Here is a 12553-nt window from a genome sequence, read left to right as displayed (position 1 = left end):
TCATCTTTGGATCTTTGATCATCTTTAGATCTTTGAATCCTTTGATCATGTTTTGGGGGCTGGCCATTCGGCCATGCCTAGACCTTGTTCTTATGTATTTTCAACGGTGGAGTTTCTACACACCATAGATTAAGGTGTGGAGCTCTGCTGTACCTCGAGTATTAATGCAATTACTATTGTTCTTCTATTCAATTCAGCTTATTCTTGTTCTAAGATATTCATTCGCACCCAAGAACATGATGAATGTGATGATTATGTGACGCTCATAACCATTCTCACTTATGAACGAGTGCCTGACAACCACTTCCGTTCTACAAGCAAACAAGGCTTGAATGTTTATCTCTTGGATTTCTTAATCAGAATCTTCGTGGTATAAGCTAGAATTGATGGCGGCATTCAAGAGAATCCGGAAGGTCTAAACCTTGTCTGTGGTATTCTGAGTAGGATTCAAGAATTGAATGACTGTGACGAGCTTCAAACTCCTGAAGGCTGGGCGTTAGTGACAGACGCAAAAGAATCAATGGATTCTATTCCAACCTGATTGAGAACCGACAGATGATTAGTCGTGCTGTGACAGAGCGCGTTGAGCATTTTCACTGAGAGGATGGGACTGTAGCCACTGACGACGGTGATGCCCAACATACAGCTTGCCATGGAAAGGAGTAAGAAGGATTGGATGAAGACAGTAGGAAAGCAGAGAGATGGAAGGGACAAAGCATCTCCATACGCTTATCTGAAATTCTCACCAATGAACTACATAAGTATCTCTATCTTTATTTTATCTTTTATTCATATATCATCCATAACCATTTGAATCTGCCTGACTGAGATTTACAAGATGACCATAGCTTGCTTCATACCAACAATCTCCGTGGGATCGACCCTTACTCGCGTAAGGTTTATTACTTGGACGACCCAGTGCACTTGCTGGTTAGTTGTGCGAAGTTGTGAAATTATGTTTAGACCATGGTATTGAGCACCATGTTTTTGGAGCCATTACCGGGGACTGTTTGAGTTGTGAAAAGAATGAATCACAATTTCGTGCATCATGAGGCGAATATTGAGATGCCTCACAAAAGAGTGGAAAACTAAAGCAATAGTGATAGCTGAAAGTAGTAATATTGATACTATGACATATGATGATTTAAGAGGAAATTTGCTTGCTTTTGAAAATACATATTTAAAAAAAGATACAAAAAAGAAAGGAATTGCTCTCAAATCTGTTACTGAACCTCTGGATAATGAATCCAATAATAACTCATCTGAAAATGAATTTTTTTTGTTTGCTAAGAAATTCAGAAAAATGGTGAAGCTAAAGGAACAAAACAAAGGAAGCAGCTCAAGGAAGCCAAAGAAGGATCTCAGCAAAGTAATCTGTTACAATTGTAAAGAAGCTGGACACTTCAAGTCTGATTGTCCAAAACTGAAGAAGGAGGACAAGCCAAAAAGGGAAAAGAAGAAAAGGCTCATGGTATCTTGGGAAGACTTAGAAAATGACTCTGATGAAAATGAAGAATCAGAAACCAAGTCTCAAACATGTCTCATGGCCGATCACATAGAGCAGGTAGTATTTCTTGATCCTTCCACTGAAGACCTTCATCTTTTGATTGATCATCTTTCTGAAAAGATTAAATGTTTTCTAAGTGAAAACCAGGATCTTTAATCTCAAATTGAAATACTGAAAGCTGAAAATGGTTTTCTTAAAGATAAATTAAGGGAAGCTGAAACTGCTGTGGATCTTGTTGAGGAAATCAAGCGGTTAAAGGCTGAACTTAAAAGATGTGAATACCATCATTCTATAACTGCTAATCTGAACTATTTTGAGGAAAATGAGTGGCTGCATAAAGAGATAAGAAGACTTACAGAAGACTTAACCAACTTTGCTCAAAGTTCTGAAAATTTAAATAAACTCTTGGCAAGTCAAAAACCTCTTTATGATAAAGCTGGTTTGGATTTTCATAAATCTGCAAAATCTGTTGAAAAATCTTCTTTTACTAACATGGCGTCATCTTCAAATGACATAAGGTTTCAAAACTCAACAAGCTTTAGAAAAACAGCAACTCATAAATTTTGTAGATTATGCAATCGGAATGGACATTTTCCTATTCGGTGTTTCATTAGAGAAAAGATGATTGGGGATAAGGTTTACAAAATTGTTTGTGATTATAATGGCTTGGGAAAAAGAAGATGGTTTGACATCAAAGGATCCAAAAAGATTTGGATACTTAAGGTCACTTATTCTTGTTTTGTAGGTTTGCCTAGCATCCAAGAGAAAAGACAACATGTGATATATGGATAGTGGGTGCTCTAGGCATATGACCGAAAAGGCAACATTCTTCATCAAGCTTGATGAATATGATGGAGGTTTTGTCACTTTCGGTGATAATGGAAAAGGAAAAATAGTGGCCATAGGTAAAGTGGTAAGAGTTTCTCTTCTTTTATAAATGATGTCTTACTTATTGATGGATTAAAATACAATCTACTAAGCATTAGCCAATTGTATGATCTTGGTTATGAGGTTATCTTTAGAAAATTGGATTGCTTGGTTATTTGTGAAAAATCCGGTGAAATTTTGTTTGAAGCAAAAAGATGTAATAATGTGTATGAATTAACTCTAGAGGATTTAAAAGATCAAAAAGTAACATGTTTTACTTCTCTTGAATCTGAAAAATGGCTTTGGCATCAGAAATTGGGTCATGCAAGCATATACCAAATTTCTAAGCTTGTTAAGAAAAACTTGGTGAAAGGAATTCCTAACATTAAATTTGATAAGGATATTACTTGTGATGCTTGTCAACTAGGCAAACAAGTAAAATCTTCTTTTAAACCAAAATATGGAATTTCCACTAAGAGGCCATTAGAAATGTTGCATATTGATCTTTTTGGTCCAACTAGAACTCAAAGTTTGGGAGGTAAACACTATGGTTTGATGGTGGTGGATGATTACTCTAGATTCGGTTGGGTTCTCTTCTTAGCTCACAAGAATGATGCTTTTCATGCTTTTTTCACTCTTTGTAAAAATAATTTGAAAATCAAGATTTTGAAAAATTCTATGATGATTTTGGTATTGCACATAACTTCTCATGTCCTAGAACTCCTCAACAAAATGGGGTAGTTGAAAGAAGGAATAGAAGCCTTCAAGAAATTACTAGGGCAATGCTTTGTGAAAGTGATGTTCCAAAATTTTTGTGAGCTGAAGTTGTAAATATAGCTTGTTATATTTTGAATAGAACCATCAATAGAAAAGGTTTAGAGAAAACTCTATATGAGCTTTGGAAAGGAACCCCTCCTAATCTTAAGCATTTTCATGTTTTTGGTTGCAAATGTTTTATTCATAACAATAAAGAAAACCTTGAAAATTTTGATCCAAAATTCTATGAACAAATGTTTGTCGGATACTCCACCACTAGCAACGCTTTTAGGATTTATCTCAAGGAACATAGAATAATAGAGGAATCCATACATGTATCCTTTTGTGATTCTAATTCTATTCCAAGTGCTGTGTTAGAAGATGATGCAGGTTGTGAAACTGAAGTGAACTTAGAAACCAGTCAAGATATTCCCAAGTCTGTCCAAACTGTTGAACCTGTCTGTCCAGAATCATCTCATCAGAAGGAAGGAGACATTTCGGTTTTGTCTCCTGAGCAAGCCAGAGAAGCTAGAATAGAGTTGACATTTGAAACTCATTAAGGTAGAACCTTACCTCAAAGGCCATGAGAATGGAAGTTTCTGAAGGGTTACTCTCATGATTTCATCATTGGTGACTCATCCCAAGGCATAACTACAAGATCCTCAAGCAAGAAGCAAGTCGAACAAAGCAATGTTACTTTCTTGTCCCAATTGGAGCCTCTCAATGTGAAGCAAGCTCTTGAAGACCCTTCATGGGTTAAAGCCATGGAAGAAGAGCTAGCTCAATTTGAAAAGAATGAGGTTTGGACACTTGTACCAAATCCAAATAGTAAGAAGGTAACCGGTACAAAGTGGATCTTTAAAAATAAATTAGGTAAGGATGGTAGTGTTGTTCGTAACAAGGCTAGATTAGTGGCCCAAGGTTACGATCAAAAGGAAAGAATTGATTTTGATGAGTCATTTGCCCCAGTAGCTAGAATGGAAGCAATTAGGTTGCTTCTTGCCTATGCTGCCCACAAGGGTTTTAAGATGTTCCAAATAGATGTTAAATGTGATTTCCTTAATGGCTTTATAGATAGAGAAGTATTTGTGACACAACTCCCCCGGTTTTAAAAGTAAAGAATTTTCAAATCATGTTTTTAAACTCTCAAAGGCTCTTTATGGCCTTAGACAAGCTCGAAGAGCTTGGTATGAAAGGCTTAGTGCCTTTTTGTTAGAAAACCATTTTCAAAGGGGTACCACCGATACTACCTTGTTTATAAAAGTATCTAATGATGATATTTTACTTGTTCAAGTTTATGTGGATAATATTGTGTTTGATTCGGCCAATGAAACCTTGTGTGAAGAGTTTGGAAAACTTATGACTAGCGAGTTTGAAATGAGTTTAACGGGTGAATTAACCTTTTTTCTTGGTCTTCAAATTAAACAAACTCCTAGTGGTATTTTTATTCACCAAGGTAAATATGCAAAAGAATTAGTCAAGAAATTTGGCCTTGAAAATTCCAAACCAATGGGAACACCTATGCATCCAAACACTAAACTTGATAAGGATGAAAGTGGGAAAGATGTGGATGAAACTCGGTATAGAGGAATGATAGGCTCACTTATGTATCTTACATCCTCTAGGCTGGATATTGTTCAAAATGTGGGTGTATGTTCAAGGTTTCAATCTCACCCAAAAGAATCCCATCTTTCGGCCGTAAAAAGAATCATTAGATACATTAAGGGCACATGTGATCTTGGCTTATGATATCCTAAATCTAATGAGTTTTGTGCTGTAGGATTTTGTGAAACAGATTATGCGGGTGACCGGGTGGATAGAAGAAGCACTTCCAAAATGTGTTGCTTCCTTAGAAGCTCACTTAACATGTGGTCGAGAAAGAAATAAGCCATTGTTGCACTATCCACGGCTGAAGCTGAATACATATCTGCTGCAGCTTGTTGCTCACAATTAATTTGGTTAAAAACTCAATTAGAGAATTATAAATTGAAAATCAATAGCATACTATTATTTTGTGACAATATGAGTGCAATAAACATTTCTAAAAATCCTGTTCTGCACTCTAGAACTAAGCACATTGAAGTAAGATATCATTTTATTAGGGAACATGTGCAAAAAGGTACTATTGATATTCAATTTGTGAAATCCGAAGAGCAGCTGGCTGACATCTTCACTAAACCTCTGTGTGAAGATAGGTTTTGTTCTTTAAGGAACAGTTTGGGAATGATGGATTTGAATTATGTTGAAAAATTGTGATTCTTATGTTTCTGTTGGTTTTTGTCTCGTAGGTAGCAGGGAGACAAATCTGGGCATATGATGAACAAGTTGTGAATCAGGGGGAGACTGAACCTTGGTGCCTTTAAACTCAAACCCAACCAATTTCCTTTGATCCATTCCATGATACTGGCCCGTTTTCATTTTTTTTTTCATCATGTTTTCATTAAAATATTTTTAAATATTTTTTGGGAAGGTTATCACATCATATCTTCATAAGGGGAGTTCATGTCAAATCAAAATCTTTTCCCTTATTCTCTCCCACATTTCAAGAAAAAGAGCTTTCAGTTATTTGTTTTAATTTTTAAAATTTTCTTGATTGAAAACTGTTTCCATTAAATGCTCATTATTTTAAATGATATTCTCTCCACTCCGCATTTAATGCGGTGTAACCTCTCCTCACCTTCCAACCTCTTCGGCCTCTCTTCATCTTCTTATTCTCTATTTCATCTCTTTCATCATGAGAAAGAAGTTAGCCACACAAAGAAGCAACCAAACCCCCTTCTGTCAAAAATCCTCCATCCTCCTCTGCTCATCAAACTCACACTCATATTCATATTCATTCTCTTTCATCCTCATCTCCCTCTTCTCACTCAACCGGTTCCATGAGAAAAAGATTTATTCATCCAAGATCCTCATCTTGCAAGAAGGATGCAAAAGAAAAGAGGGCAATGCCCGAGGAAGAAGAAGCGTCGCTGTCTCCACCACCACGTCCCTCTCCACCTCCACGGTGCTCTACACCCCATCCTTCAGGATATTCTACACCCTCTCAGCAATCAAAGCGCTACACTCTTCACAACACCCGAGTACCTGGTGCACGAAATTGTGATCTCTACAACTCAAAACAATCCCTAGTAATGGCTCCAAAGACTTGGTGCTCAATACCATGGCATAAACACAACTTCGCACAACTAACCAGCAAGTGCACTGGGTCGTCCAAGTAATAAACCTTACGCGAGTAAGGGTCGATCCCACGGAGATTGTTGCTATGAAGCAAGCTATGGTCACCTTGTAAATCTCAGTCAGGCAGACTCGAATGGGTATAGTGATAAACGAATAAAGCATAAAGATAAAGATAGAGATACTTATGTATATCATTGGTGAGAGCTTCAGATAAGCGTATGAAGATGCCTTCCCTTCCGTCTCTCTGCTTTCCTACTGTCTTCATCCAATCCTTCTTACTCCTTTCCATGGCAAGCTCATGTAGGGTTTCACCGTTGTCAGTGGCTACCTCCCATCCTCTCAGTGAAAACGTTGCCTATGCTCTGTCACAGCATGGGTAATCAGCTGTCGGTTCTCGGTCAGGCCGGAATAAAATCCATCGATTCTTTTGCGTCTGTCACTAACGCCCTGCCTGCTAGGAGTTTGAAGCACGTCACAGTCATTCAATCATTGAATCCTACTCAGAATACCACAGACAAGGTTAGACCTTCCGGATTCTCTTGAATGCCACCATCAGTTCTCGCCTATACCACGAAGACTCTGATCTCACGGAATGGCTGGCTCGTTTGTCAGGCGAGCACTCGGTTGTCAGGCGATCAACCATGCATCGTGTATCAGGAATCCAAGAGATAAACACTAGAGCCTTGTTGCTTGTAGAACAAGAGTGGTTGTCAGTCACTTTGTTCATGAGTGAGAATGATGATGAGTGTCACGGATCATCACATTCATCAAGTTGAATAACAAGTGATATCTTGGACAAAGAACAAGCGGAATTGAATAGAAGAACAATAGTAATTGCATTAATACTCGAGGTACAGCAGAGCTCCACACCTTAATCTATGGTGTGTAGAAACTCCACCGTTGAAAATACATAAGAACAGGGTCTAGGCATGGCCGAATGGCCAGCCTCCCAAATGATCTAAGATAGCATGAAACTCAAAGATAGCTACCCAGATGAAAATACAATAGTAAAAGGTCCTATATATAGAAAACTAGTAGCCTAGGGTGTACAGAGATGAGTAAATGACATAAAAATCCACTTCCGGGCCCACTTGGTGTGTGCTTGGGCTGAGCAATGAAGCATTTTCGTGTAGAGACTCTTCTTGGAGTTAAACGCCAGCTTTGGTGCCAGTTTGGGCGTTTAACTCCCATTTAGGTGCCAGTTCCGGCGTTTAACGCTGGAATTTCTGTAGGTGACTTTGAACGCCGGTTTGGGCCATCAAATCTTGGGCAAAGTATGGACTATCATATATTGCTGGAAAGCCCAGGATGTATACTTTCCAACGCCGTTGAGAGCGCACCAATTGGGCTTCTGTAGCTCCAGAAAATCCACTTCGAGTGCAGGGAGGTCAGAATCCAACAGCATCTGCAGTCCTTTTGAGTCTCTGGATCAGATTTTTGCTCAGATCCCTCAATTTCAGCCAGAAAATACCTGAAATCACAGAAAAACACACAAACTCATAGTAAAGTCCAGAAAAGTGAATTTTAACTAAAAACTAATAAAAATATAATAAAAACTAACTAAATGATACTAAAAACATACTAAAAACAATGCCAAAAAGCGTACAAATTATCCGCTCATCACAACACCAAACTTAAATTGTTGCTTGTCCCCAAGCAACTGAAAATCAAATAAGATAAAAAGAAGAGAATATACTATAGACTCCAAATTATCAATGAAACTTAGCTCCAAATTAGATGAGCGGGACTAGTAGCTTTTTGCCTCCGAACAGTTTTGGCATCTCACTTTATCCTTTGAAATTCAGAATGATTGGCTTCTTTAGGAACTCAGAATCCAGATAGTGTTATTGATTCTCCTAGTTAAGTATGATGATTCTTGAACACAGCTACTTTATGAGTCTTGGCCGTGGCCCAAAGCACTCTGTCTTCCAGTATTACCACCGGATACATACATGCCACAGACACATAATTGGGTGAACCTTTTCAGATTGTGACTCAGCTTTGCTAGAGTCCCCAATTAGAGGTGTCCAGGGTTCTTAAGCACACTCTTTTTGCCTTGGATCACAACTTTATTTCTTTCTTTTTCTTTCTTTTTCTCTTTTTTTCGTTTTTTTTTTCGTTTTTCTCCTTCCCCTTTTTTTTTGTATTCACTGCTTTTTCTTGCTTCAAGAATCATTTTTATGATTTTTCAGATCCTCAGTAACATGTCTCCTTTTTCATCATTCTTTCAAGAGCCAACAATTTTAACATTCATGAACAACAAATTCAAAAGACATATGCACTGTTCAAGCATACATTCAGAAAACAAAAAGTATTGTCACCACATCAAACTAATTAAGCTAGTTTTAAAGATGAATTTGAAATCCTGTACTTCTTGTTCTTTTGTAATAAGGCATAGACACTAAGACACTAATGATCATAAGACACAAACATAGATAACCATAAGCATAAAATTCGAAAAACAAGAAAGTAAAGAACAAGGAGATTAAAGAACGGGTCCACCTTAGTGATGGCGGCTTGTTCTTCCTCTTGAAGGCCTTATGGAGTGCTTGAGCTCCTCAATGTCTCTTCCTTGTCTTTGTTGCTCCTCTCTCATGATTCTTTGATCTTCTCTAATTTCATGGAGGATGATGGAATGTTCTTTGGTGCTCCACCCTTAGTTGTTCCATGTTGGAACTCAATTCTCCTAGGGAGGTATTTAGTTGCTCCCAATAGTCTTGTGGAGGAAAGTGCATCCCTTGAGGCATCTCAGGGATCTCTTGATGAGAGGGGTCTCTTGTTTGCTCCATCCTTTTCTTAGTGATGGGCTTGAGGTCATGCCTTCTCAGTTGAACTGGCTTCCCTCTTGAGTTTCTCTTCCATTGAGCGCCCTCTTCACAAATATCTGTGAGGACTTGGTCCAACCTTTGATCAAAGTTGACCCTTTTTGAGTTTGAAAGGGACCTCATGGATCACCTTCTTCATGGCCACAACTTCATAGAAGTGGTCTTGATGCACCCTTGAGATGAATCTCTCCATCTCCCATGACTCGGAGGTGGAAGCTTTTGCCTTCCCTTTCCTCTTTCTAGAGGTTTCTCCGGCCTTGGATGCCATAAATGGTTATGGAAAACGAAAAAGCAACGCTTTTACCATACCAAACTTAAAAGGTTTGCTCGTCCTCGAGCAAAAGAAGAAAGAATAGAGTAGAAGAAGAAGAAATGAGGAAGAAGGGAGTGGCTTTGTGTTCGGCCAAAGAGGAAGTGGTGCTTAGTTTGTGTGAAAATGAAGGAGTGAAGAAGGGTTTATGGGGAAGAGGTATTGAGGTGATTGGTGAATGGGTGAAGAAGAAGGAGGGTGGTGGGGTTGGTGGGGATCCGGTGGGGTCCACAGATCCTAAGGTGTCAAGGAAAAGTCATCCCTGCACCAAATGGCAATCAAAATCACGTTTTGTGCCAAAGCTGGCGTTAAACGCCGGGCTGGTGCCCATTCCTGGCGTTTAACGCCAGGTTCTTGCCCTTTTCTGGCGTTTAACGCCAGTCTGGTGCCCCTTTCTGGCGTTAAACGCCCAGAATGGTGCCAGACTGGGCGTTAAACGCCCAACTGCTAGCCTCACTGGCGTTTAAACGCCAGTGGGTTCTTCCTCCAGGGTGTGCTATTTTTCTTCCTGTTTTTCATTCTGTTTTTGCTTTTTCAATTGATTTTGTGACTTCTTATGATCATCAACCTACAAAAAACATAAAATAGCAAAAGAAAATATATAAAATATAACATTGGGTTGCCTCCCAACAAGCGCTTCTTTAATGTCAGTAGCTTGACAGAGGGCTCTCATGGAGCCTTACAGATACTCAGAGCAATGATGGAACCTCCCAACACTAAACTTAGAGTTTGAATGTGGGGGTTCAACACCAAACTTAGAGTTTGGTTGTGGCCTCCCAACACCAAACTTAGAGTTTGACTGTGGGGGCTCTGCTTGACTCTGGTTTGAGAGAAGCTCTTCATGCTTCCTCTCCATGGTGACAGAGGGATATCCTTGAGCCTTAAACACAAAGGATTCTTCATTCACTTGAATGATCAGTTCACCTCCATCAACATCAATCACAGCCTTTGCTGTGGCTAGGAAGGGTCTGCCAAGGATGATGGTTTCATTCATGCACTTCTCAGTCTCTAGGACTATGAAATCAGTAGGGATGTAATGGTCTTCAATCTTAACCAAAACATTCTCTACAAGTCCATAAGCTTGTTTTCTTGAGTTGTCTGCCATCTCTAATGAGATTCTTGCAGCTTGTACCTCAAAGATCCCTAGCTTCTCCATTACAGAGAGAGGCATGAGGTTTACACTTGACCCTAAGTCACACAGAGCCTTCTTGAAGGTCATGGTGCCTATGGTACAAGGTATTGAAAACTTCCCAGGATCTTGTCTCTTTTGAGGTAATTTCTGCCTAGACAAGTCATCCAGTTCTTTGGTGAGCAAAGGAGGTTCATTCTCCCAAGTCTCATTTCCAAATAACTTGTCATTTAGCTTCATGATTGCTCCAAGGTATTTAGCAACTTGCTCTTCAGTGACATACTCATCCTCTTCAGAGGAAGAATACTCATCAGAGCTCATGAAAGGCAGAAGTAAGTCCAATGGAATCTCTATGGTCTCATTTTGAGCCTCAGATTCCCATGGTTCCTCATTGGGGAACTCTATGGAGGTCAGTGCACGCCCATTGAGGCTTTCCTCAGTGGCGTCCACCTCCTCTCTTTCCTCTCCAGATTCGGCCATGGTTATGGCTTTGCACTCTCCTTTTGGATTTTCTTCTGTATTACTTGGGAGAGTACTAGGAGGGAGTTCAGTAATTTTCTTGCTCAGCTGTCCCACTTGTGCCTCCAAATTCCTAATGGAGGACCTTGTTTCAGTCATGAAACTTTGAGTGGTCTTGATTAGATCAGAGACCATGGTTGCTAAGTCAGAGGAGTTCTGCTTAGGATTCTCTGTCTGTTGCTGAGAAGATGATGGAAAAGGCTTGCCATTGCTAAACCTGTTTCTTCCACCATTATTGTTGTTGAAACCTTGTTGAGGTCTCTCTTGATTCTTCCATGAGAAATTTGGGTGATTTCTCCATGAAGAATTATAGGTGTTTCCATAGGGTTCTCCTAGGTAATTCACCTCTTCCATTGAAGGGTTCTCAGGATCATAGGCTTCTTCTTCAGATGAAGCATCCTTAGTACTGCTTGGTGCATTTTGCATTCCAGACAGACTTTGAGAAATTAGATTGACTTGTTGAGTCAATATTTTATTCTGAGCCAGAATGGCATTCAGAGTATCAATCTCAAGAACTCCTTTCTTCTGATTTGTCCCATTGTTCACAGGATTCCTTTCAGAAGTGTACATGAATTGGTTATTTGCAACCATTTCAATTAGTTCTTGAGCTTCTGTAGGCGTCTTCTTCAGATGAAGAGATCCTCCAGCAGAGCTATCCAAAGACATCTTGGATAGTTCAGAGAGACCATCATAGAAAATACCTATGATGCTCCATTCAGAAAGCATGTCAGAAGGACATTTTCTGATTAATTGTTTGTATCTTTCCCAAGCTTCATAGAGGGATTCTCCATCCTTCTGTCTGAAGGTTTGGACTTCCACTCTAAGCTTACTCAATTTTTGAGGTGGAAAGAACTTTGCCAAGAAGGCATTGACTAGCTTTTCCCAAGAGTTCAGGCTTTCTTTAGGTTGAGAGTCCAACCATATTCTAGCTCTGTCTCTTACAGCAAAAGGGAATAGCATAAGTCTGTAGACCTCAGGGTCAACCCCATTAGTCTTGACAGTGTCACAGATTTGCAAGAATTCAGCTAAGAACTGATGAGGATCTTCCAATGGAAGTCCATGGAACTTGCAATTCTGTTGCATTAGAGAAACTAATTGAGGCTTAAGCTCAAAGTTGTTTGCTCCAATGGCAGGGATAGAGATGCTTCTCCCACAGAAGTCGGGAGTAGGTGCAGTAAAGTCACCCAGCACCTTCCTTGCATTGTTGGCATTGTTGTCATTTTCGGCTGCCATGGGTTCTTCTTCTTTGAAGAATTCGATTAGGTCCTCTACAGAGAGTTGTGCCTTAGCTTCTCTTAGCTTTCGCTTCAAGGTCCTTTCAGGTTCAGGGTCAGCTTCAACAAGAATGCCTTTGTCTTTGTTCCTGCTCATATGAAGGAGAAGAGAACAAGAAAATGTGGAATCCTCTATGTCACAGTATAGAGATTCCTTGAGGTGTCAGAGGAAAAGAAAAATAGAAGTCA

At 39.4% G+C, this 12553-nt stretch overlaps 1 non-coding gene across 1 annotated transcript; it reads left to right on the top strand.

Annotated features, from left to right (window-relative positions):
- The first annotated feature begins 11810 nt into the window (after positions 1–11810).
- On the top strand, positions 11811–11918 carry LOC130955573 (small nucleolar RNA R71). Its single transcript, XR_009076810.1, has one exon. It is a non-coding gene; the product is annotated as a small nucleolar RNA R71 (small nucleolar RNA).
- The last annotated feature ends 635 nt before the right edge of the window (positions 11919–12553 follow it).

The sequence above is a fragment of the Arachis stenosperma genome, chromosome 1 (assembly GCF_014773155.1).
Source record: "Arachis stenosperma cultivar V10309 chromosome 1, arast.V10309.gnm1.PFL2, whole genome shotgun sequence".
NCBI lineage: Eukaryota > Viridiplantae > Streptophyta > Magnoliopsida > Fabales > Fabaceae > Arachis > Arachis stenosperma.
This window is presented reverse-complemented; position numbering and strand designations above follow the sequence as displayed.